Source organism: Pleurodeles waltl, chromosome 1_1, assembly GCF_031143425.1.
Source record: "Pleurodeles waltl isolate 20211129_DDA chromosome 1_1, aPleWal1.hap1.20221129, whole genome shotgun sequence".
NCBI lineage: Eukaryota > Metazoa > Chordata > Amphibia > Caudata > Salamandridae > Pleurodeles > Pleurodeles waltl.
In genome coordinates, this window is record NC_090436.1 from 698,355,507 (window position 1) to 698,382,202 (window position 26,696).

The window sequence follows — 26,696 nt, forward strand, 5'->3', positions numbered from 1 at the left end:
TAAAATAAAAAGATACAGGAGAAGGAAGGATGGAATATGGAAGTAATTAGAAAAATAAACAAAAGTACAAAAAGTCACGAAAACCAGAAAAAAATGAAAAAAAGTTAAATACACAGAAAAACATGCACTAATACAATAAATAAAATGAGGGGTAGATTAATAAGGAGGGTGGAGAATTGAAAAGATATAGAAGGATTAAAAAAACAGGCCCACCACCATGAACAGAGTAAGAAAAAGCAAAATTGTCGGGCCCATGCGAAGCCTGTGTGCTTGCCATTTGGGCATGATTTTGAATGCAAGAACATACTTTGCATTGCGTTTCATGTAAAATGCAACTCGAATGGGTGCGACAGGGAAACTCCACTTGCCCACAGAGTTTTTGGATCACTATTCAGAGTTCTACATAGCACAAATCCATGAACTACGTCTAGGCCTAGTATCTGTGAGCATTTGTAGAACCATTCAAAGGCAGTCATGTCAACAGTCCCTAGAGCGCATCACATTTTAACTACATAGCACTGCAACCATAGACTTTGTAGGAATTCTACCCCCTGTATCTTCGTTAATCATTATCAAGCCACAATAATTGCAACTAAAAAACCAGCCCCTAGAGAGCACCACTCCCACCTATAGAGCAAAAGCTCCTGTCTTTACAGTGCAACATTAGCAACATTTCAGGGGGTCCTGGTTTCGAGGATTCCATCAAATATGGGTTGAATTACTTTACAAACACTGTTTACAGAAGAGGTGGTGTGCTCCTGCAGCCCCCTAAACGTCCTGCAATTTATTGGTGATGCCACTGCCATCCTGGGTCTATCATAAGCAAAAACAATATGTAAAGTGCTGAGCCCAATGGGGCATTATAGGACGCTTCTCCAAGAGTCGTCAATACTTAATGAGCAGCTCTCCCACTGGACCAGGGAAAGCTGCTGCTTTGTTTTTGATGTGTTGCCTCGCACTGTGCAACTCCACCTTTTGCTTTTATTTTTTTGGAGGAGGTGCCTTGGCACTCTCTTACCTCTCCATGTTGGGGGCAGTCGAGAGAACCTACCACTTGCTGCCCTGCCAGCTCCTCCTCCATAAGTGTTTCCCTTCCTCCCCACTCCTGCGGGCAGGGTACAGCCTTCTGTGATGGCCATCCTGTGCCCTCCGGACATGAGTACGGAAAGCGCAGTGAGGCCTCCGCCATTGGGCCACTGGAGGTGGTGCAATGGTGTTCCACCATACTTCTTTTGTTTTGGGAACCAGGAATCGGGTCCTGGCCCACCATTTGAGCACAAAGGGCCTGGGGATGGGGTCCCAAGGCCAGTAGAGAGTCCAGGGATGGGGGCACATGCACGCCACCGCCCTAAAGAAATTAAATAAATAAATCTTGTGCAGACCCTAGGGGTATTTTCAGAAAAGAGAAGAAGAGTCCAAAGTGCTTCATCGGAAGAAAAAAGGTCAAAGGTCGACACATTTTTTAAATGCCATAACTCAGGCCCTGTTAGGTAGATTTTGAAGACTTTTTACTCCTGGTGGTGAGCTTCAGCCACCAGGGGAGGTTGCAGCAGACCTTCTCACCGCCAGAGCAGTATACTCCTGAGAAAGCTAGTTAATCTAGCTCCCTACGCCAGCCCTCCTTCTGCTTTTTTTCTGTGGGCACAGAAGTCCAGATCTTACCCTCAACGGGCCCTCCGGGGGCTGTAAGGTGACCAGCCTCTCTGGCCCTTGGGGGGACCTATTGGCCCTGGGTCAAATGGGCAGTGTCCTTAGTCCTTTCTAGTCATCAGGAGGTTCTTCCTTCCAGTTGTCCATGGTGGCCCCAGGGGCCAGCAGTGAAGTGTAGAGAAACCACCAATCAAGGGAAAGTCTTCCCCTTGTGCAAGAGTTATGAAAGGGGAGTGAACGCTTCCAAAAGTCAGGCACCCCTGGCCAATCTTATGTGCCACATTACCTTTCCACCCCATCCCAACCCTACTTTATAGCACACTGGGACTGTTTGAAATGGCATCACGTCTCCTCTGGGGGCCTCAGCTCTGCACATGGCACAGCAGAAAGACAAAAGCCCTGGGCTCTGCTACTGAGCTGAGTCAGAGAACTCTGACAATTCTGGATAACCCACAAATGGTACAGATATCTTTTTAGAACTCGCAGAATTGATTTTATTACACCCCAATTCGATACATTACTGGTCTCTGTAGGCCAACGGGAAGCAAAGCTTTTCTTCTTATGTGTATAATAAAGTGTCACTACTGATGAGAAAGTAAATCACACTGACTTTCCCTGCATTAGCATTGTAAGGCCGACCCCAGGTCAATATCTAATCCTGCAGAGCTCCCTCTGCCCTAGGGTACCTGTGCATCATTTCCTGGCTGCACACGGCAGCTGTCTTCCACGCACACATGCGCACATGTGAGCATGAGTGTGTGTACACATGTTTACATGTAACAAGCCAAGTGCCATTTACTTTTGCTGCATCGAAGCAACCTTATCTTAAAAGGACCATGGTGGTAAACATGTGGAGTCCATTTGCCATGTGATTACTGTGTGTGAAACACTAGTAGTGTGACTCACCCACAGTAAACGTTTCAATACCGGGTGATCCAAAAAGCAAAAAAACCTGGGCACGCTGAATGGTCGGAACCCAATTGCAACAGGGTTGCACTCTGAAAGCTCCCTGGTACTGGTTGTTAACTGAAATATTCAAACGCTGCATGCCAAAAGGTAACATATGGGGTGCCAATTCATCTCACCATCCTGCCATAACTACATGCAGTAATAATGCATTTGTTCCACTATTTTCGCTTTGTTGGGTCCCACACCCCTAATACAGACTACTTGTTTTTTCAAATGCTCTTTCACATCTGGAATATGCAATCGTTTTCCATTTTAAAGGCAGATTACAGCATTGGCAAAAAGTATTAGCAATACTAAAAGGTTGGGCAATGCCATTGAAAAGTGGTATCTACTGTCTGGGCTTGTTTGTCATTGGAGTTAAGTTATTGAAGTACACACCTATGTAAGTGATTTTGAGTTTGGGAAATCTATTTGGTTGTTCCAAAAAACATTTGAAATCGATGTTGTGTGATACATGTGCCTTGAATATTTACAAAAGGACATGTGTAAATTGTAACGTGAGAAACCTTTACTCTTTAAAAATCGATATAAGCAACACAATTGTTACATTGAGAAGCTTTTTGTTCTAACCATCATTTATGTTTATGAAATACATAATAAAATAAATTTCATAAACCTTAAGTTTAAAAAAATAAACTTGTTAAAGTAAATGTTTTATGATTTTAGTGTACTGACTAGGTTTCCCTGCCCTTGGGGACGCAGACTCATTCTCTGTGACAATCCGGATGTAAAAGGAACTAATATTTCTGTTTGATTTAATTGATCATAAAAATGTCATTTAAATGATATAATATTTAATTGAACTATTCTTCTTGAAATTGTAGCATTAAAGATAGTCTCTCTTGAAGCACATTCTCTCAACTATATGAAACCATAAAATGAAGATGCCAAGGTTTTTAATGAGAATGTTGCATTCATCACACTTTCTTTGATGTCTCCTAATGTAGGCTTGTCTATGCCTTCCTAGCATGTGGAAATCTACGGGTACGTTCACAGTCAGAGATAATAATGAAAAAAGAGCAAAGCTATTTTACTGTCAGCTTCACATGCCCGAAGAATTATTTGCAAAGGGATCCAAGCCGCGGAATTAATTGCTGGAATCACTCACTACTTTTAACTTCTTTATGCTTTGTTATTTGAAGCAAATTGGCTGATGATACCATCTTGCCAAGCAGTTCTTCTGGAACAAATCCGAAAGCTTGTACAGATATTCTCCACGCCACGTTTTCCTGATTACGATCAAAGAGTATAACATGATGGTAAGGAATGATGCCTGGAAAAAAGAGTAAAAATTGGATAATATATTCTTCTATTCAGTGGATCATGAATCTAAGCTTTTCCAAGAGTGAACAAAATGCTCACCTTTTTAATGATTGAGTATGAAAGGCATCTCCAGTTTTATTGATAAAAAAGTTATTTTGGGAATTTAGATCTAATTTCCCATCATTACACACATTGGTATTTCTTTCTAGTTCAGACTATTAAGAAAACGCATTGCACTATGTTCATGACTTCGTGATCAGGGTGAATTTTGAGTTAACTGTTCTTAAATTGGGCAGGTTTCCCTTAGGCCTCAGGGAAACATGAATTGCACAAGTTTTGCATGTCTGAATGTTTCTGCAATAATTGCCGTAGTGTATGGAAATGGTTTACATGACAAATTCCTGTGGGTCACTAGAGACTGCATACGAGCGACATCTGCGATATAAGTATTTATTGGATGCCTATGTATGTCTAAATTCTGATCCTATCGATTCATCACAATGACGTCACTTTTCTGCAGCTGTCCCGAGAACTCTTGAATTAGCAATTGGCATAGTGATGGTTAAAAACTATGATTTATTCAAAAGTGGTTCAGTGCAGTGCTGGGCCAAAAATAGTAGTGCTGCACTGCGCTACTTTTGAAATGCAGGAATGTGCTGTATTTACAGGAATATGGCGCACCCTTGCGTTTTCCCTGGGCTGGTGCTGAATTAAGGTGCCTGCACCAATGCAGGAATCCTTGCACCACAGTGCAAGGGTGTCTGTGTTGAGGGGATAGATTGTTTATATGCAGGGAGGTGTCCTTTCCTGCATATAAACAATCTATAATGGCAATTTGGCACTTCTATGTGTGCTGCAAAATGCAGCACACTTAGAAGTACTAAAGCGTCAGTTTGAATTGATTATTTATGTGCAGAATGGGACATTTTCCTGCATATAAACAATCACCCATGGCATTTTGCTCTTTCTATGTTTGCTGCAGAATGATTCACACATGGAAAAAAGCAAAAAACGAGGAGGAATTTAAGCATTCCTCCTCTTTTTGCCATGCAAACACCATCCCTGGGGTGTCATTAGTTTTTGGAGCTGCCACAGGTTTACGATTACTCGTAAATCTGGGACAGCATTAAAAGCAAGGGGTGTTGTGGTGGAACACCCACTGCAGCACCCATTGCAGGCCCCTCTGATGTAGAAAACTGCATCAGAGGGCCCATATTTACAAGCAGGCATGATACCACAAAAAGTGGCATTACACCTCCTGTAAATATGGAGCAGTGGTTAGCGCCACCGGAGCGTCACGAAAAGTGATGCTACAGTGGCGCTAGGTGCTCTTAAATCTGTCCCAATTTGTTTTCAGCTTCAAGATATAATAGTTAAAGGCAAGCTCAGATTTTTGCACACTCTCAATTCCTTTAAGATTAAGAAACTTTCAATTAACATGGACACTTCTTAGTGGTTTTGTCTGCAATTTTTTATGACAGCACTTTTTGTCATATGTGAAGGCTGTGCACAATACCGAGTTGCACAATCTTGTAAAAACATTGTTTTGTAAAAAGTCATGTGTGCCATCTAAAGCAGTTAAATAGTGTGTTCTTGCATGAAACAATTTCAAAAGTTACTGAAATCTCTGAACTCCGAAGAAAAGTTCACGAAAAGGGGGAACATAGTGGCCAGCTAGTTCACTGGTCTGGAGTGATCCTTCCTAGGAGCAGTGAATTATGGCAAGAGAAGGTAATCTCGTATTCAAGACATATCTTTGGACTGGAGGATAAGGCCAAGTGATGAGGGGTCATACCTTAGAGTAAATGTGTCCAAACAGTGTGATCGAGGAGGCCGTACACCTCAGCTTTGTTGTCTGGCATAGGGTGGTGTTGGAGGTCAACCTTAAGGTTATCTTTGTGAATCGGGCCTTAGATGTCATGTCTAAAGTTAGACTTTAGGTCTAAGTCAACCTTTGTGAAACAGGCCCTCTGTGCCCATCGTAAGCTGTCTCAACCCACAATGGCCCTACATTTAGACGTGGCTAAGGTTCACATTGGTCACAAAGGATTTAAAGAAGAAATGTCATATGTAGCACTGTCAGGCTTAGGTTACTGTTGGGAGTTTACCAAACTGAATTCAATGAGACCAAAACAAATGCTGACTTCTCATATGCAAATGAATATAACAGATTTTATAAGTTTATGTGCTCTTTATCTGGGCAAATGCCCGATGCCAGAAAAGCATATGATCTTTGAAAACAGATATGAGAAGAAATGTATAGAAAAAAGTCTGCATTACCTACAGTGGGAAAAAGATTTACAAAACAAAAAAGAGAATCTAACATAGAAGAAGATAGTGTAGGTCCTCATTTTAAGAGGAAAGTTAGCATTATGTTTAGAATCATGCTAACTTCATTCATAAGCAGTTCAATTTCCAAAGGACTCCGTAAACGTCATGACATGGCTTACCAGATAATGTATGGTGTTCTACTTTCTTGTCATGTTCTACTGGCAACATCTGACAGCCATGGAAAGTCGTGCCTTTGATGTGAGCAGCCAGTACAGTTGGCAGAGTGGCATTGCAATGACGATTACAATGTGTTTGCCTGTGAACATAAACTACAAGCACTTGAGTATGAAGTATTTTTCAAGTGCCTTCTATACTACTCATGTACTGAACCTTATGTTGTTGTATTCAGAAGTGTCATGCAGAATTCCATGGTCAATTCTCTTCAGTCAGGTTTTGAAAATATCACATTGCTCTTCATTTAGCTGACCTGTGACACACCTGTGACTGTTTCTTTAGCATTTTCATCATTCATTGATGTGGCAGCCTAATTTCATGCAGAGGTTGTCCAAGTTGATGCTGACTACCAGTACATGCACTTTGACTAGCTTCAGACGTTCATTTTTTATTTTTGTTCAATCTCATCATTTAATATATTTTTAAGTGGGAAAACACTGTGATGAAGGAATCTCAAGAAGAATTATGATGTCCAAATTTCACAGAATAGCAATATAGATAACCTTTTTATCTGCAGTCTTCTAAGTTAGTCTATGATGATTGGAAAGCCCTAGCCAAACTACTGCTTTGTCTAAGCTCTCCAGCTATGCTGTCTTTTAGACCTGAGAGCCTTGGGGTGGTCATCCCCCAACTTTTTGCCTGGCTCCCTCCACTTTTCTGACACTGTTTTTGCTTGGTTTAGGACTATTCTCACTTTACCACTGCTAACAAGTGCTAAAGTGCATATGCTCTCGCCCTTAAAATATGGTAACATTGGATCATAAGCATTGGCATATCTGATCTACTTGGAAGTCCCTAGTAAAGTATGCTACATGTGCCTAGGGTTTTTAGATTGAATGCTACTAGTGGGTCTGCAGCACTGATTGTGCCACCCACATGTAACCGGTTAACCATGTCTCAGGCCTGCCATTCCAAGACATGTGTGTGCAGTTTCACTGCCACTTTGACTTGGCATTTAAAAGTACTTGCCAAGCCTTAGACTCCCCTTTTTCTACACATAAGTCACCCCTAAGGTAGGCCCTAGGTAACCCATAGAGCAGTGTAGGTAAAAGGCAGGACATATACCTGTGTCTTTTATATGTTCTGGTAGTGGAAAACTCCTAAATTTGTTTTCCACTGCAGTGAGCCTGCTCCTTTCATAGGCTAATATTAAGGCTACCCTCATATACTGTTTGAGTGGTATATTCGGATCAGAAAGGGTGCAAACAGGTCATGTTAGGTATGACCAGAATGGTAATACAAAATCCTGCTTATTGGTGAGGTTGGATTTTTTATTACTATTTTAGAAATGCCAGTTTTAGAAAGTGAGCATTTCTCTGCACTTAAAAACCATCTGTACCTTACAGCCTGCCCTCAATCCACATCTGAGCTGCTTGACATTTCCTTTGTGTATTTCACCCAGACAACCACAAACACAGGATACTCGGTCACATCTGCACTCATCTGCATACTGAATGGGTCTTCCTGGACTGGAAGGGTGAAGGGGCCTGACACTTACATTTCAAAGGCTAATGGCCTTCCCTCACACAATGGACTGTCAAACCCCCTACTGGGACCCTGGCAGACAGACCTGTACTGAAAGGGGAGCTAGGGTAGTTCAAAATCACTCTTTGAAGTCTCCCCCACTACAAAGGCACTTTTCGGTAGATAAATTGGGTCCTTGACCCCACCAACTCAGACACTTCTTGGGAAAGACACTCTGAACCAGATCCAGCAACCTGCCAAGAGGAGCTGCCTGGCTGCCCAAAGGACTCACCTAGATTGCTTTGCTGTGAAGGACTGCTGCCTTGCTGTTGCCCTGCTACCATGCTGGCCTCTGGCTCTGTTGAGAAGTGCTCTCCAAGAGCTTGGATTGAGCTTGCCTCCTGTTCCTGAAGTCTCAAGACCAAAAAGACTTCTATTCTTCAAGGAAACTCCTTGTGCGGCAAACATTGACGCACAGCCTGCCGGAATTGGTGCACAACCTGCCCAGCAGTGAAAGAATCACTGCATCGCTGAACCAGAATGACACAGCCTGGCTCCCTGAGTGGAGATTGACGCAGCGCCTGCGTTGCAGCCTGAACTTTGATGCACAGCCATACTGGATCGATGCATTGGCAAGCCAGAATGACGCAGCCCCACTTCCTGCGTGAGGAATCAACACAGCGCCTGCCATGCAACAGAAACTCTGATGCATTACCACACCGGATCAACGCTGGCCCTGTGACTTCGTCCTGGACGCCCAGGATCTCCACGTATCGTCCCAGGGCATCAAAACACCCCGCATCACAGTGAGGATCCAAGTCTGCATGCCGGAAATCAACGCAAAACCATTGCAGCATGGGAATAGATGCATTGTCTGTGCGCATCAGGAAATCTGACCCCCACCTTCCTTTTTTCACGCATCTCCTCCTCTGTGGTCTTCGTGTATGTAATTTTGACACATACCAGGTACTTTGTGCACACAAAGACTTAAGCCTCTTCTTTTCATTGCAAAAGTGATATTTGAACTTGTGCTTATCAAATCTTGATCATTTTGACTTTAATATTCTCAGATAAATATTTTATATTTTTCTAAACCTGTGTGGTGTATTTTTGTGGTGTTTTCACTGAGTTATTGGATGATTTATTGCACAAATACTTTACACATTGCCTTCTTAGTTAAGCTTGACTGCTCAGTGCCAATCTACCAGAGGGTGGGCACAGGATAATTTGGATTGTGTGTGACTTACCCTGACTAGGATTGTGGTCCCTACTTGGCAAGGGTGTTTCCCTCTGCCAACTAGAGACCCCATTTCTAACTCTGTCTTTTGGCATATTGGGACCTGTGCTGCCATCACCTCTTGTTGTAGTACTTTGAGTCAACATTTATATTGTCTTATTTCTAGGGCTGAGAATGCACAATAATAGGAGGGAGCCCAGAAAGGGCCTGCGGAGCTCATTCTCCAAGGCCGACTCACAAACTGCATCCAGGGGTGTCGACTCCAGGGACATAATAGAAACCTGTGTTTGCTCTTGCTTGGCAGGAGAGTTTTTAAATCTCCTGACAAAACGGAACAGACACCAAGTCCACTCCCAGTCTTCTAAGTTAGTTAGCTCGCAAAAGCTTCAAAAAAGCTCCCACCTGCTAGGGGTCGACATGAGATCTGTTTTCCTACCCGCAGTGATACATGCAGGGAAACAGATCTAAATTTTGCTTTTGCCCACAGGTAGCACATTATTAGCTTCTCCCTGTGGGCAGGAGCAATGCCAGCTCCCACTGGATATGGGGAGCTCGCTGAGGCCTTGGGCTCCCTCTGCAGTCCCAACAACAGTGTAGTGCAGAATATGCACTAGACATTTAACCAAGGAAGTATCACTTACTAATTAGCCAGTAGAAAGTACTCAAGTTGGGTAACTATTTTGTGCAAAACTTTAGATTCTTCTTGGATAAATGATCAAGTGAGGATCCATTTCAGCACCTATGCGCCTTTCATAGAAATTAAAATGAATGGAGGCACTTACAAATATACACATAGCAGTGCTCCGCTCCTGTAAAAGATAAATCATCCTAACTTCTTGTGCTTGGCCAATGCAAAGCAATGGTGTTTTCTCTGCAATTCCATGTTGAAAAACTTTGATGGAGGTAAACGCATCATTGCTTTATTTGAGTAAAATCCCTTCTGTAGTGACTGTGCTGAGTGGGTTCTTTCTTGTTGTCTCTTGGAGAGAGGAGCAGAGTCCATTGTTCCCCTTTTTAGTTATGTGTATATAAATACACAGAATGGCCTAAAAGCTTTTACCCTTTGTCCTGCACCGTATTCATTAGTGGTACGCAACAGATTTGCCATTTTTTTCCAGGTTGATGGACAGGTTACCAAAAGGTCCCTCAAGCCCTTTCCTGCCAATTTTGGTAACGTGTTCTTGATGCAGAGGAATATGAACACATCTCCACCAAACAAAGAAGCATTTCATATAATTAAGGGGACTTCAACTCTTTTTAGTCTTGTTATCTTCACTACACGAGGATTCATGTTATCTCAGATTTACTTATGAATACGCTCGAGCAACAATAACATAGTCATTGGAGTCATTACTTTGTGGTCCTTTACGCAGCTGTAGTGCAGAATATAGACTAGAAATGTACCCAGCGAGGTAGCACTCTCCTATTATCCAGTGGAAACTACTCCAGCTGGGGTGACACTTTGTGCAAAACTATGGATTCTTCTTGGATAAATAAGCAAGTGAGGATCCATTCTGGCAATGATACTCATTTCACAGAAAATAAACTTAACAGAAAGCATAAAGAAGTATAAACATAGCAGATGTCAGCAGAATGAATGGTTAACCCTTTCGGTCACTGTGAGTATGCAAAAGCACAAAATGACCTAGAAGCTCCACCCATTTTGCCCCACCCCATAAGCTTCTATAAAGGACAAATCATACTAACTTAATGTGTTTGGACAAGGCAAAGCAAGTGTGTTTTTTCTGCAAATCCACATTGAAAATACACTTGAAATCCCTGATGGAGGTGAACGCATCTTTGATCTATTGGAACACAATCTCTTCCTTAGTGACTGTGACGAGTGGGTTTCTTCTTGTTGTTGTCTGGTGAGAGCACAGTCCATTGTTCCCCCTTTTAATCACTATGAGTATGCAAATGCGCAAAATGACCTAGAAGTTAGGGCCGTTTGACCCCGCCCCATATAGTATATTGGTATGCAACGGTCATCCTGACTTTTTCCAGCTTTCTAAAGGGCTCCTGAGCGTGTTTGAGGCCGATTTTGGTGATGTGTTCTTGATGCAGAGGAAAATTAGCTCATATTCATCAAACAAAGAAGCACTTGTTCCTCATAATTCAGAGGATGCACCCTTGCTTGAAGGAGATTCAACTCTTCACGTTATCACAGATTTCTGTATAAAGACACTTAAGGAGTAATCATATTGCCAAAATGCCACATTTCTAAATATTGCTCTTCCCCCTAAAACTAACAGTAGGTCCTGGGGCATGGGGTCCAGAGGGCCTAATGAGGCTTGGAGAGGAGTGCCACATGGCAGGCAAGCAATTCCACACATGCACAGCCTTTGGCCATGTACAGCTTAGGGTTGGCTAACTATAACATGTGCCCTAAGGTAGCTATAACTCGCATCCTTGCCATGCACTGCTAATTAACCCACACATTACGGCGCTCATGACATCTTTGATAGCATCATTAATAATATCAATATAATATAGTAAAATGTTTGATGAAAAAACTGTGCAAGGCGGGGGCACAAGTTGCAGTTGCCTTAGGGCACGAGTTATAGTTATTTGAGGTAACATATATATAAATATATATATATATATATATATATATGTAAACATAAATCATTACACAGCATCCGAGAGGCAATATTTACCAGCTTTTCAAAGCAGGAATGACGCAGGCACCATCCATCAATTCAAAAGGTAATTTATTTTCTTATTTTCTTATTTCATGTGAAGTAGAAAGTGCAAAGTGCTCTCCAGACAAAATGGCAACGCGTTTCGGCCTGAGCCTTCGACTGGCCATAGAGTAGATTGTGAAGTCAGTGTATTTAAATCATGTGATCACCCAACATTCACCAATAAAAGTCCATAAACATTTTATATCACTTAAAAGGCATTTCTAATCGATTTTGTAACCCAAATTTAGTTCATTTGTCTCAATTGGAGGTCAAATTTACCCTAAACATAAATGTATCTCATTAATCAATATATATATTTATTCCCTTCCTTTGAAGATTTTCTTTTTAGGTAAAGTACCATTTCTTTGTTGCTTAACAATGCACATTTATCGACATTAGGGGATTCCATTTGAAACAAAGACTGTTCTATAAACACTGTATATCATTTTTACATCTCTCCTCACATTGGGTTATTTATTCACGGTAAAGTACATATATATATATATATATATATTTAAAAAAACAAAGATGACAGGGATGTTATATTTAGGCTCACATTTTAAACTAACATAACCATAGAAATTCACCAGTTATAGTTAGAGTTGCCTGCTTTAAGGTCCCGCTGTCAAACAGTGGAGTGTTTGCTGTGGCTCCACTCATAAGTCATTGTGGCCCTGGGGAGGTGGTGGTCCCCGGGGCAGTGCAGGAGGCCATCAGGCCTCCCCCACATATAAAAAGCATTTTTGCCCTGGAGGTAGGTGGTCCCTTGGGCACAGGGGTGTCATAGCCCCTCTGCCCAAAATTCACTGTAGCTCCGGGGAGGTGGAAATAAAATATATGAGAACCCATAAAGGACTTGAAAAAATTATTAAGAAAAATAAACCCACATAGCTCAGTGTGAAGGTTGCAGGCCCTTACACTGAGCTATGGGGTTTGAGTCCAGCTGGACTAATTTTATTTTTTATTTTTTTTTAAATAAAAAAAATACTATATTGAAAAAAATACATTTTTTAAAATTTTAAATTAGAGACAAATTACTCATTCTAAGTATATCAGACATCAAAGCCTAAAAAACTCTATCTCCCTCTCACTTTCTTTCTCTCTCTGTCTCCTTTCAATCAATTCTCCCACTCATACACTAACTCAGACACTTATGCACCCACTCAGATACTCACGCACTCACTCACAGACCCACTCAGACACTGATGTAACCACTCACAGACCCACTCAGACCCTCACGCTCTCACTCGCAGCCCCAGTCAGACCCTCATGCACCCACTCAGACTCACTCAGTTACATACTCACTCACGCACCCACTCAGACCATCACACACCCACTCACAGATCTATTGACACCCTGATGGACCCACTCACAGACACATGCACATATTGATGCACCCACTAAAACACTGATGTATACACTCTCACATCCAGACACTCTGACAGCCACTTTTACCTCCAGATACAACCTCTCACACCTATTTTCACACCCACAGAGGCTGTGGCTAACTTTCACTGTGCAAGCGCAAAGGGCCGTGCACAACATCGGTTTGGGTGGTTAGGGGACTTGGCCAAAGGGACTGGTTGCAGGCTAGCCCTTGCAGGCAACCCTCTTCTGCACACGAGAGAAAGCAGTGCATAGTGCATAGTGCACAGTGCAAGGGTGGGTGGTTATAGAGGGTTGGCCGTAGTGCCTGACTGCAGGCAAGGCCTTGTGGCCAACTGTCACCACGCATGGCCGAAGGCGGTACATGACGGTGATTGGATTCATGTATAGCAATTAAAATTACTATACGTTGTAAAAACCATAGAAATTCACTGAAAAAAACAAAGGTTACAGACACGTTATAGGTTCTGAATTTACTCATAAAAAACATAGAAATTCAGCAGTTATAGTTAGAGTTCTTTCAACTAAAACTCGCCCCCGTAAGGTAACAATAACTTCGCAGTGCACAGCTAATTACCCCACATGTTATATAATTGATGACATATTCTATGCCATCTTTCATACTTTCACTGCAAGATTTGCAATAAACTTATTGATGAGACAACTGTGCATGGCAAAGGCGCAAGTTATAGTTACCTTAGGGCGAGAGTTTTAGTTACTTGAAAGAACTATACACCTGTTGAATTTCTATAGTTTTGTATGAGTAATTTCAGAATATAACCATAACGTCCCTGTAACCTTTGTTTTTCAGTGATATATATATATATATATATATATTTTTTTTTACCTAATGGCGATCGCCAGTGGGTAGGTATAGGTAGGACCTAGATTCTATAAGAAGAGCTTTTTTGTTTTGCCAATAACTTTGACTCCATTGGAGAAATCTTCCCAAACATTTTAAAACTTACACTTCAGTGGGGTCAGCTGCTGTCTTGAAAGTTTCGGGGTGATCTGTGAAGTGGGAGGCAGAAAAAGTGGGGTTCCGAAATCTATTTCCCCATGCACTTTTCCATAGGGATTAGAACATGACTACAGCCCAATCCTCTGGACAGAATTATACCAAATTTGGCAGAAAGCTAGCTCTTCAATGGTTTTGCAGATATTAAATGGCAAAAAGTATAGATATCTAGGGACGTGGGTGTGGAGTCGTCTCCCCCCGCAGTCCCCATTGTGCCAATTGGGTGCACAATGAGCCCAAGTGACACGGCAGGGCCCCAGGGGATGGGGTCCCTGGGACTAAAATTGGCCCGGGAGGAGGGCAATGCAGCCCTCTCCCTATTGAATAGTGGTGGGCCCTGGGAGATGGGGTCCCTGGGGCCGAAGTCCGTCGGGGAGGGGGGACTGCACAGCCCCCTCCCCTATTAAATAGTGGTGGGCCCTGGGGGATGGGGTTCCTGCAGCCAAAATCGGCCCAGGGAGGGGACTATGTGCCCCCTCCCCTACAGGACCTACTATGAGTATGCAAATGTGCAAATCACCTGTAAGCTGTTCCTGCTTGGCCCTGCAATGTCCATCTTAGTAGTATGCAAAGATCTTCCTCTTTTGACAGATGATATACAGCTTTCCAAAGGGCCCACAGTGCTTTTCCAGCCACTTTTGATGGTGCGTTCTTGATGCAGAGGAATATGAGGACATCTCCACAGAACAAAGAAGTACTTACTCCATATAGATAAGAGAAATGATCCTGGTTTGGTGGAGATTTACGTCTTTGTAGTCTTTTTGGCCTCTCTACAATAGGATTCATGTTACAACAGAATTCTAGAGAAACAGACAACATGAACAATTGTGTTTCCAAAACTCACATAAGGTCACAGGTGACATTTCCTTGTGCTCCTTTACACAGCTGTAACGTAGAATACATAATGGACATTTACCCAAGGAGGCAGAAAGAACTCCACTTGGGTAGATATTTCATGCAAAGCTGTGGACTCTTGTTGGATAAAAAGTCAGGTGAAGTTCTTTTGTGGCAGAGTCACTCACACTGCTACAGACACAGCCACATAGACACTCATACACCCACTCACAAATGTACTCAGACACTTATGCATACCCTCACAGACCCACTCTGAGACTCACACACTCACTCACAGACTCACTCAGATTCTCATGCACCCACTCACAGACCCATTTACACACTCATGCACCCACTAACAAATCTACTCAGAGATTTATGCACCTACTCACAGACCCACTCAGACTCATGTGCCCACTCTCTCTCACCCAGACAGACACTCCCACACCCATTCTCACACCCACATAGACCCTCTCACGCCCACTCTCCCATCACATCCACTCTTACACTCAGAGACACTCTCTCACACCTATTCTCACACCCAGAGAGACAAAACTTGTAGCCAACTCCTGCTGTGCATGGCCAAAGGCCATACACAGCAGTGGCTGGGTTAATGTATATTCATGAAACATTACTTTACGTTTAAAATATCATAGGAATTAACTGAAAAAAACTAAGATTAGAGGGACAGTATAGTTAGTAAATAGAATGAAAAAACATAGAAATTCACATAAAAAATAATGGTTAAAGGGACGTTTCAGTTAGTTTCTGAATTTACTCACACAAAACCAGAGAAATTCAGCAGTTACAGTTATAATTTTCGGCCTAAGGTAACTATAACTCGCAACCTAGCTTGGCACAGCTAATGACCCCAGATATTACAACACTCATGACAACTTTTATAACATCAATACAAATATCAATGAAACTAGTAGTAAAATTATTGAAGAAAAAAACTGCATGGTGGGGGTGCAAGTTATAGTTAGTTACCTTAGGCCGCAAGTTAGAGTTACTTGAAATAGCTAACTATAATTGCTGAATTTCTCTGGGTTTGTGTGAATAAATGCAGAACCTAACTACAACGTCCCTGTAACGTGAATTTATATAATAGCCAACACCCCTGGGGTCTGAATAAGGATGAGTAACTTTTTGTACATATTGGCTAATTTACTTTGTATCGGTTTAAATGATAATGGACAATTGTTGATAGAGTCGTTAGGGTTTTGCCAAATTGACGTGTTGTAATTGTGGCCCTTCCACAAGAAAAGGGACATTGTTATGATGTCAGTTTGATTCATAAACTTATACACTTAAGTGGAAATGTTGATTTTGCACCTTACATCAGGCCAACGAGCAGCTATATTTGCTTTAAGTAAAGCAACATCATTTGTGATTAAACCAGCTGATAAGGGGGGAAATGTTGTTTTATGGGATTTACAGAAATATCAAAAGGAAGCGAGGAGACAACTATTGTATTCAAACTGCTATGAAAGATCGACAGTGACAGCATATCGAACATCAATTACTATGTTTCATGATTTACTCTCTGAAAGTTATGATTGTGGTCTCATCTCAGATGATGAGTTAAAATTCTTGATGGTTAAGAAACTTTTAGCACCTTGCTTCTATATGCTGCCTAAAATACATAAGGACACCCTCAATCCCCCAGGGAGACCAATAGTTTCAGCGAAAGGTAGTCTTTTGGAGAATACCTCAATATAGCTAGACCACTTTTTGTGTCCTTATGTATTTAGTGTGGCCTCTTATTGTAGAGATACCACAGATTTCATCACCAAGATACAACATATTCCTTGGAACTCTTATTACATTATGGTTACCATAGATGTAGTATCACTGTACACTTGCATCCCACATGAATTGGGCATCCGGGCCTGTAAGCACTTTTTTAGGGATAAACCCATCAGACTATATGATTATTCTGAGTTGCTTTTGAGAATGTTAAGGGTCTGTTTGGAAAATAACTTTTTCATTTTTGAGGATCGATGGTACAGACAGATGACCAGGACTGCGATGGGAAGTTGCTTTACCCCATGTTATGCCTGCCTCTTTATGGGGTGGTGGGAAACACAACATGTGATGGTGGATAAGAATGAAAAACGGTCCAATCATATTATCTTTTGGACAAGGTATATTGATGATATTTTTGCAATCTGGGACGGTCCTGAGTCGGTGTTACATGATTTTTTGAATTGGCTACAGATAAATAATCTTAACCTGAAATTTACACATAAAATACATAGACAGGTTATGGAGTTTTTAGATGTCGAGGATAGGGTTGAAGTAGATACCCTCCAGACTAAACTGTTAGAAGGGGCACGGCGGGGAATAGCATTTTACCTGCTCATAGCCATCAGCCGACGAATTTGAAATGGAGCACACCCTATGGAGAACTACTGAGAGGGAAAAGGAACTGTAGAACCTCTCAGGGATTTCAAAAGGAACAAGAAAACATGATTCATAGATTTAGATCTAGGGGGTACCCGAATAAAGTAATTAAGAATGCATGCCATAAAGTAGCGGGAGGTCAGAGAGATGAATTGTTAATCTAAAAAAAACAGGGAAGTCAATACAAACACTCTGAGATTCATAACCACCTTCAATGCATATTCGTCTGAAGTGAGGAGAATTATGATTACATTTTGGCTTCTGATAAAGGCAGATAAGGTCAGGTAGTCAGCCCTCAGCCGAGGATAGCTTATAGAAAAAGTAGTTCCTTACAGGACATGTTAGTACACAGTTGTCAATTCAAAAAGAGGGAGACTTTTTTAGATAAATAACAAGGTTTCTGCAAACGTACGAAATGCAAGGCTTGTAGGCATAGTGTGAACCGCAAAGACTTTGTATTACCAACAGGGAAAAATAGAGAATAAAAAAATTCCTGAGTTGCCATTCAGACTTTGCTGACTATTGATTTATTTCCCATGTGGGCTACAATATGTGGGTAGCACTATTTTTCCGATGAAGAAACGGATTTTGGAACACTGGCGAGCCATCAGGAATAATGATATGACCTATCCGGTGGCCCGTCATTGTAACTTGGTGCATGCAGGCATGGTAGACAAAATGTCATTTTTTGGAATAGAGAGGGTGCCATCAACCCCAAGGGGGGGACGATAGAGAGAGGAAACTCAGAAAGTTGGAATCTGAATACATAGTTCATCTCAATAGCTGACATCCCTGGGGTCTGAATAAGGATGAGGAACTTTTTGTACATATTGGCTAATTTACTTTGTATTGGTTTAAGTGATAATGGACAATTGTTGATAGACTTGTTAGGGTTTTGCCAAATTGACTTGCATTGCAATTGTGGCCCTTCCATAAGAAAAGGGACATTGTTATGATGTCAGTTTGATTAATAAACTTGAGTGGCAATGTTGATGTAGTATTATTGAACATATAGGTGTTTTGAAATTATGTTAATCCTTGATGTGTTTATTTTTTTAACCAACATTTCATGTTGTTACCTCTCAGGTAAACAGAATGTAAATAATTTGCAAAATTATATTTGTTGCTACTACCCCAGGCATATTTAGAGATTTATCAATATTCATTTGTGGCCGGATATAGAATTTATTTAGGATTTTTTCCATATCTACGTTAAGTAAGGGTATATATGTTTAGTGGAGGAGGGGCCTCTGTAATGTTTTGGGCTGATGAAGAAGACCACAATGGTTGAAACATGTTGCCATGTTTTTGCAAGTCTAATTTAAAAAGGACCTTTTGGTTAGAATAAACACCGCAGTTGTTTGGAGTGCCAGCATCTCTAATTTGCCTTTTTTGAAATATATATATATATATATATATATATATATATAAATTCTCTAATTTTCAAAACTAATATGACAGTCAGTTCAGCTGCTGTGTTTCATGTTTCAGGATGATCCGTCAAGTGGGAGCAGAGAAAAAGGTTTTTTTCAAAACCCCATTTCCCCAAGCATTTTCCCATTGGGTCTTTAGACATGACTATAGCCCAAACTGCTGAACAGAATTACAACAAATTTGGCAAGAAGCTAGATCTTGTAGCCCAGATCGTACTTTTTGCTACTAGGTGTAAATCCATTCAGTAGTTTTGGAGTTATTAAATGAAAAATAAATATAGATAACTGGGCGGAACCTAAGCACATATCTCATAATGAGATCTGATTGGCTGTCAGAAATTAAACCAGGAAGTGCTAGCAGCCATTCTTTGACCACCATACATGATGGCACCCTATTGAAATGCATTGTAGTTCATGGTAGGTTTTAACAATGCACAAAAAGGGTCACAAAAAGGAGAACATGTAAAGGGTAATAACCGATTTTAGCTACACTATAAATCAATTGTTGATGGTACCATACTAATTTTAGGAAGTGTGGTGTGTTCTAAGGTGATTTTACTCTGTGAGACAGTATTCTGCTGGGATTTCATGAACCATTTTGAGAGAAAAGTGTTTTCTCTTGATTTTCTCATAATTGTTATGGGAGGTGCTCCAGAAGCTAAAATGAGAGCATATTTTCTGTAAATTCACACTATCTTTCTCAGCCATATAAGAATAAAGTCTGATGTTCCCAGTAAAACTTGTATTTCCAACAGGAACAGCCTGTCCGTTGATGCCCTTCTGTTGTACTGCACTCTCCCAGAGTGTTCTCTAGAACCACTAGAGAGCTAACTGCCTTCCTTATGACAGAAGTGTGGCACACCGGAAGCCATCTTGATGGAACCAAACTGGTAAAACATAAAACATATAATTTAGAAAGGAACAACATGAGTGGTTCATTTTCTCATAGACATTATGGTTAGTGCTGTAGAAAGAAAAAGTAGTTTTTTTTTTTTAAGTGAGTTCTGAAATATTTTCCTCTTCTATTTCATTAAAACATTCTGACATGCAGACTGAAACATATACTTTCAGCACTGGCAACAGACTACCAGTTAATTCCTTGGTGATCAGCAGCTTTACTAGAGTGTTCTAATGAGCAACTAGAGTGTTAACATTCTGAATTTATGCCAAAAGTGTGGCACATCTGAATTCCATCAAGATGGAATCGAAGTGGAAAACTGAAAGCATTTTCTAATGTGGATACTGCAGTAAATGAGGAAATTAGGGAGCTTCATAAGAAATAAGTCTCCCAAGATGCCCACCAGAGAGCGAAAGAGTCCAAATACAGCACAGATATCACCCAAATGTAGCCCAAGTATGGCCCAATGAAAGAAATGTGTGAAACACTTAGGGGCATATTTACATGCCCCTGGAGCCACCCAAGCGCCACTTGTTGTGACGCTTCGGTGGCGCTGTGCACTGCGCCATATTTAAAGGCAGCGCTAAGCCACTTTCTATTGCCTCACGCTGCCTTGTTAATATGGGCCCCTCCAATGCAGTTTTCTGCAGCAGAGGGCCGTGCAATGGGTGTTGCTGTGGATGTTCCACTACAAAAGCCATTGCTTTTGACGCTGCCCCAGACTTATGATAATTTGAAAATCTGTGGCAACGCCAAAAACTAACACCACCTCAAGGGTGGCGTTAGCATGGTGCACCAAGGAGAAATACTTTTATTTTGCCTTGTTATTGCTTTTTCTATGTGTGCTGCATTCTGCAGCATAGATAGAAAGAGCAAAATGCCGTGAATGATTGTTTACGTGGAGGAAGATGTTCCTTCCTGCACGTAAAAATCATCCAATAATGATGATTTTCTACTTCTATGCACGCTGCATTTTGCAGCACACTTTGAAGTAACAAATCTCCATTGTAGATTGTTTATGTAAAGGAAGGGACACCTTCCTGGGTGGAAGAGGGGTGGGGAGAAACACTGAAGCTATTCTGCATATTCCAAGGCTTTGTTTTTTAAAGCCCTCCAGGATGTTGGCCAATGGTTGTAACCCGTACAAGGGAGGGTATGCAGATGATGGGCATTGGCCATCACATGCAAAGAAGGGGTTGATTATTGATCATTTGTTTATTTTAAGATTATTTAAAAAATATATATTTTTATTTTCAATTTTTTTTTTTTTAGTTTTTATTCTATTAGTTTTAATTTCATTTAACTTTTTTACTTTTTTATTTTATTTTTTATTTTTTTATTTTAATTTTTCAATATTTAATTTTCTTTATTTTAATGTTTAATTATGTTTTTAGTTTCTTGGTTTTTTATTTTTTTATTATTTTAGAATTTTTTGTGTTTTAAATTTTTCATTTCATTGTATTTATTTCTGCATTTTGCCTTGATCCATCCATCCATTCACATCCATTCTTCCATCCATCCATCCACCCATCCACCCATCCATCCATCCATCCACCAAAGGCACACAGCCGCACTACAGCATTTGGTTTCTTTAGGTGCATAATAATTCCATTTCTTCCTGAACACCCTGGCATTAGTCATTTAAAAAATGCATTATGCTGATGGTTTGTCTGCACTACACTGTAGCATTTTTTAATGACTATTCCCTTTCTCCTGGACCACCTTGCCGCCATAGGTTTTTTAATGATTTTTCCATTTACCCATTAACCTCAATCTGATTACGACAGATGACTCCTTTAAAACAGATGAATACAGAGCAAAGAACTATGGTGGTCATTACAACTCTGGCGGATGGTGTTAAAGCGGTGGTAAGACCGCCAACGGGCCGGCGGTAAAAAATTTGCAATTACGACTGTGGCGGAAACCGCCAACAAAGACAGCCACTTTAACACTCCGACCGCCACGGCGTTACAAACAAACAGCATGGTGGTCACCGCCAACAGACAGACGGGAGACAATGTACCGCCCACAGTATCACAACAGGCCAATCCGCCACCTTTTCCGGGGCGGATTCACCGCGGATAAAAACACAGCGGAAACAGGAATTCCGAAGGGAAAACGCTCACCTCTACACACCCCACGAGGAACGAGGACACCATGGACCCGGAACTCCAAATTCTACCTGCGATAGTCCTCCTGCTCCTCTACCAGGAGCACGAACGCTGGCGGCAAAGACCACGGTGAGTACTGCACCTACGACACAGGGGGGGGGGAGGCAAAAAACAGGGACATACACACGCAACACCCCCATCCACTACAACACACACACTAATGTATATTAATACATCACAGTTACAACCCCCAACCCCCCGGAAGAATGCAAAGACAATAGAAAACGAGTGTAACCATTGTAATATATTAAAATCAAGTAGGCAAAAATATATATATATACACCATTTACAAAATATATACCAAGCATAGTAGTCCAGGTAGTGCTCCAATTAAGTCCGTGGAACACTGGGCCCACATGGTATGGGTGAGGCCCACACAAGATCCCGACCATGACAGAGAGAACACTGCAGGGGCATCAGACAGCAATTAAACAGGCAACTCAGGGGAGGGAAAGGGGGGGCACCTCAGCCGCTTGAGTGCACAACGCCAAATCCACGAGGGGGCCACATGCCCACTGTTCTATCCTGGGGAGTGCAAAGCCACAGTCTCTCAAGTCTCTACAGTGGGTGGCTTGCCCACTGTTCCATCCTGGGGAGTGCAAAGCCACAGTCTCTCAAGTCTCTACAGTGGGTGGGTTGCCCACTGTTCCATCCTGGGGAGTGCAAAGCCACAGTCTCTCAAGTGGATAACAGTCTCCACTGGTTCTGGAGGGGGCATGGTGCCCAGAGTGCTTCATCCTCCTAAGGACAGAGGTAGTGGATGGATCTCTCCACTGGTTCTGGAGAGGGCATGGTGCCCAGAGTGCTTCATCCTGCTAAGGACAGAGGTAGTGGATGGATCTCTCCACTGGTTCTGGAGGGGGCATGGTGCCCAGAGTGCTTCATTCTGCCCGTGACGGACTCAGTAGTGTCAGTGCCCTTGGCGCTCAGGGGCCAGCGGTGCTTGAGGCGGCGGTGCCCTGTTCAGCGGTGCTTGAGACTGCGGTGCCCTGGTCAGCGGTACTTGAGACGGCGGTCTTCATTGCAGGGACTCAGCTGCTGGCGGTCCTTCATGGCCCAGCGGGGCTTGTGCTGGCGGTCCTTTATGGCCCAGCGGGGCTTGTGCTGGCGGTGGCCTCCTGGGCAGCTGGGCTTGTGCTGGCGGTGGCCTCCTGGGCAGCTGGGCTGGTGCTGGCGGTGGCCTCCTGGGCAGCTGGGCTTGTTCTGGCGGTGGCCTCCTGGGCAGCGGGGATGATGGCGGTCTTCTCCACCGTGCTGCTCTTCCGAGGCTTGCCGGGTTTCTTGTGGCCCTTCCCCACCTTGGAAGGTGTCACAGCTGACTCCACACTCCCACGGGACCCCTGGGAGCGGCTTTGGTGGCTGGAGTCTTCCCCCCTCTACCGCCGGGCACTGGCCAACTTCTGATGCTTCACAGGTGGGGGACTGTCTGTGCTAGTTCGGGACCTATGAGACGGACGGGGTGGGGGAGGTGTGGGAAAGAGGTCAAGGTTGGACAGGAAAAGTTTTTGGGACACACTGGGACGGGTAGCTGGAGGGGGTTTAGGAGTGGAGGAAGAGGTTGTGGTTGTAGGAGGTGTTCGTTTGCTGACTTTGGGTGAAGGTGCATGCGCTGGAGGCTGTCGTGAGGTGGATGGCTGTTGGGTGGGTGCGTGCCTGCGTTTTTGTATCTTCGGAGGGGGCGTCACAGACACACTGAGAGAGGACACAGGGGACGTGTGAATGGTAGTGGGGGTGGTGACTGCATGTGAGCGGGGTGTGGTGGTGGGTGTGCTGGAGAGGGACGTAGAGGCTGTAGAGGTAGTGCATGCAGGTGTGAGTGTAGACGAGACAGGGAGGGAGGAGGGAGACGAGGAGGAGGGGGACACAGTGGAGGCAGTGGATGTCGGTGTGTCTGCATGTGTGTGATGCTTGCGTGAGTGCCTGTGGGATGTGTGGTGCTTATGTTTGCCTGAGCTTCCCTTGTGTGTTGAGGTGTGTGCATGCTGGTCTGTAGGTGTGCTTGGGATAGGCTGAGGTACAGGGGATTGGGTCGGGGTGGAGGAAGTTGGAGGGGGAGGCTAGACACAGGGACAATGGCTGCCATCAGTGCTGAGGCCAGAGTCTGAAAAGCTCTCTGAAGGGCAGCCTGACCAGAATGAATGCCCTCCAGGAATGCATTTGTTTGTTGCAACTGCCTTTCTAAACCCTGGATGGCATTCATAAATGGTAGACTACCCAACAGTGAGGGACCTGAGGAGGTCAATGGCCTCCTCACTGAGGGCAGCAGGGGTGACTGGGGCAGGGCCTGAGGTGCCTGGGGCGAAGGTGATGCCTACCCTCACGGGTGAGCGGGCACGAGGCGAAGGCTGAGGGGCTGCTTGGAGGGCGGTGCTGGAAGGGTGGTGGCGGCTGTACCTGTAGATGGGGGGGCACAGATGTTGCCACCACCACAAGGGAGCTCCCATCAGAGGACGAGTCTGTGTCACTGGTCTCAGCTCCTGTCCCCGTCGTGGAGCTCCCCTCGCCCTCCGTCCCACTGGTGAACTCCGAGTCCGTAGTGTGGCCCTCCATGGCCATGTGGGATGCAGTTCCCTCCTGCTCCGGTGCCACTGCTCCTCCGCCTGGTGATGTTAATGTTAATGCACACAAGAACAGGGAGACCACAAAAAGGGGGGAGACGACAGAAGAAAGACATGTTGAGTGCATGCATTACTGCTACCGTTGGCGGACACAACAGACACAGAAGCCCCATGCACTACGCCGTGCTCTTGGGCTCCACTGTTTAATTCCTGGGAAATGGGCTACAAGGCTATGGATGACATCTGCACACATAGATGACACAGGGGCATGACTAGGTGTAGTTGGCACTCTACAGAGGTGGGGTGGGGTGCCACAGGGCCTGCCTTACCGAGGAACCTTGCCTATGGAACTCACCCTGGGCTAGGGAAACCCACAGCCCACCACCCCCACCCAGACCCCTCCACTGCGTGCAAAGTCATCAGAATGCGAGTGTACTCACCCCCTTGTGGCTGCTGTGATGCCCTCAAGCGCCCATCCAACTCCGGGTACGCCACCGCCAGGATCCTGAACATCAGGGGGGTCATGGTGCGACAGGCACCCCTTCTACGTTAGAGGGCCATCCCCAGCTGGGCCTCCGCCGTCTTCTTGCTCCAGCAGCGCAGGTCCTCCCATCTTTTCCGGCAGTGGGTGCTCCTTCTGTGGTAGGCCCACAGGGTCCAGACATCTTTGGCGATGGCACGCCAAATGTTTTTTCTGGTGGTCGCTGACCTACATGATTTGTACAGGGGGAAGAGAAAGTTAATACCAACTGCACCGTCAAAGTGATTGGCCCCCATCCCTACCCTTGCCATGGGGCACATGCACTCACCGTCATTTCATGCACGCCGCACTCTCCCCCCTTCCTTCTTACATCCACCCCTCTCCACACAGGCATAGCCCATACATCATGCTCCTAGTATACTTACCTGTTTGTCTGGAGGACCGTAGAGTAGCGTGTACTGGGGGAGGACCCCATCCACGAGTTTCTCCAACTCCTCCGATGTGAAGGCAGGGGCCCTTTCCCCAGACACTCGAGCCATTGTCTCTTCCAGACCGAGGTCACAGCAGCACTTGCAGTGTAGGTCCTCTCCTGTCGAAGATCAGGTATCGAGTGATTGAACAGATAGAAAATGGCGGTCACGTCCGCGGCGGTGCGTACCGTCACCGCCGTCGTACATCGTCACTGGCTCCTGGGACCCATAGGGTCCAATGTTAACCAATGCAGCATTGCGCCACGGTCTTCGACCGCCTACCGCGATGGTGTACAACGCCAGCGCAGTTACCTCACATCCCATTGTCCCACTTTAGAGGTCAGGCAGCCGCCATTTCAGGGGCCCACATGGCTTCATTTTCAACTGCGTCACACATACCTAGGCCTAGACTCAACTCACATACAGGCCACTTTTTGAGTTTGAATGGTGTTCTGTGTAAGCTGTGGGCACGTACCTCTGAGTTGTTTGACTCTGTGCTCACTGTTGTCCTTCATAGGCACCGTCCGCTGGGACATGTGAGGAGATGGCGGCATCCTCTGGTGTACCGACGGTTGGTGGACCTGTCGACAATGGAGGAAAGACATGTGATAATCACATACAGGCTTGACCGTGCCACAATCCAGGAACTGTGTACCCAGCTGGAGCCAAACCTGATGTCAGCTATCCGCCATCCCACAGGAATGCCCCCTCAAGTGCAGGTGCTGTCAGTGCTCCATTTCCTTGCAAGTGGGTCATTTCAAACAACAGTGGCCATAGCATCAGGGATGTCCCAGCCTATGTTTTCCAACGTGTTGTCCAGAGTGTTGTCTGCCCTGCTGAAACACATGTGGAGCTACATCGTTTTCCCTCAGGTGGAGGACTTGCCTACAGTGAAAGCTGATTTCTATGCCCTGGGACATATCCCCAACATCATAGGTGCCATTGATGGGACACATGTGGCTTTGGTCCCCCCCCACAGGAGTGAACAGGTGTACAGAAACCGGAAGAGTTATCATTCGATTAATGTACAGATGGTATGTTTGGCAGACCAGTACATCTCCCATGTGAATGCCATGTTCCCTGGCTCTGTGCATGACGCTTACATCCTGCGGAATAGCAGCATACCTTATGTGATAGGTCAACTCCAGAGGCACCGTGTGTGGCTATTAGGTGAGCACCTGGAAGCTAGTCAGTGGAAATGGTTGTCTGGGTCTGGGGATATCCCTCCAGGTTAGTGTGTGTCTAACAGTTGTCCCTCGTCATTTGCAG